This window comes from Phalaenopsis equestris, unplaced genomic scaffold (assembly GCF_001263595.1).
Source record: "Phalaenopsis equestris unplaced genomic scaffold, ASM126359v1 Scaffold191802, whole genome shotgun sequence".
Taxonomy (NCBI): domain Eukaryota; kingdom Viridiplantae; phylum Streptophyta; class Magnoliopsida; order Asparagales; family Orchidaceae; genus Phalaenopsis; species Phalaenopsis equestris.
The window spans coordinates 1-915 of NW_018211751.1; the positions used below are offsets into that span (position 1 = coordinate 1).

Here is a 915-nt window from a genome sequence, read left to right on the forward strand (position 1 = left end):
GTCAGGCATATAATGAGATTCAGCGTTGTTTTCTTGTTATTGGTTCAGTTTATCCGGAGGATCTGTATGCCTTCCTTCTGAGTGTGAGTGCTATTTTGTGTATAGAAGCAACAGCATTTCTAATTAGAATGTACTTTATCATGGTTAGAATTGCAAAGTTAATTCTTTCTTTTTTAAATTTAGTATTTGATGTTAATAATTTTCTTCCAGAAATGTCAGGCAAAAGATGAACATTTTGTGGTTGGAGCGCTCTGTACCATAAAAAATCTCTTGCCGAGGTTTTATTATACACAATTCAACGGATAAGATTTTTTTAAAATCGTTTTGAATCCGCCATTTGTTTCTGACTTTTGTATTCTTTTTTACCAAGGTTATTGGAAGCTTGGCATGCTAAAAGGAATTTACTTATTGAAGTTGTGAAATCACTTTTAGTTGGGCAGAGTTTAGGTGTGCGAAAGGCACTTGCTGAGGTTCCATCTTACTTTTCTCATCAGTTTCTATGATTTTTTTTGTTTTTGCTACTGTCTTAAAATACTTTCCTGTTTAATTCCTTGGTTCAAAAGCTCGGTAAGCATTTGGTAATATTTGTTTTCTGATATAGCTGCAGTTTTATGGTTTTGTTGATGGAACATGCTGTATGATGGGTTATGAGTAGAGCTAAGGTTGATTGGCGGTAAAAAAATGATAAACTAATAATGAATGCAAAGTTTAAATGGAAATGTTTGAGACGGTTGTAAGCTGCTAAAATGATAAAAAAGGAAATGATTCAGGAAATTTTCATTGATTTATTAATGATGTAACTGGGGCTTGTGCTGGTGGGATAGGGGGTGGGGCATTGTAGAGGTTAGTGGTGATTGCACAGCTGGAAGTGTGTTGAGGAGCTGCAATGATTGATCAGTTGGCTGTTTTAGTTAA

The 915-nt window shown here is 34.8% G+C and overlaps 1 long non-coding RNA gene across 1 annotated transcript; it reads left to right on the forward strand.

The window, feature by feature from the left end:
• Positions 1–3: 3 nt before the first annotated feature.
• Positions 4–474, forward strand: LOC110034640. The gene is made up of 3 exons (XR_002295075.1): positions 4–83; positions 211–278; positions 371–474. It is a non-coding gene; the product is annotated as an uncharacterized LOC110034640 (long non-coding RNA).
• The last annotated feature ends 441 nt before the right edge of the window (positions 475–915 follow it).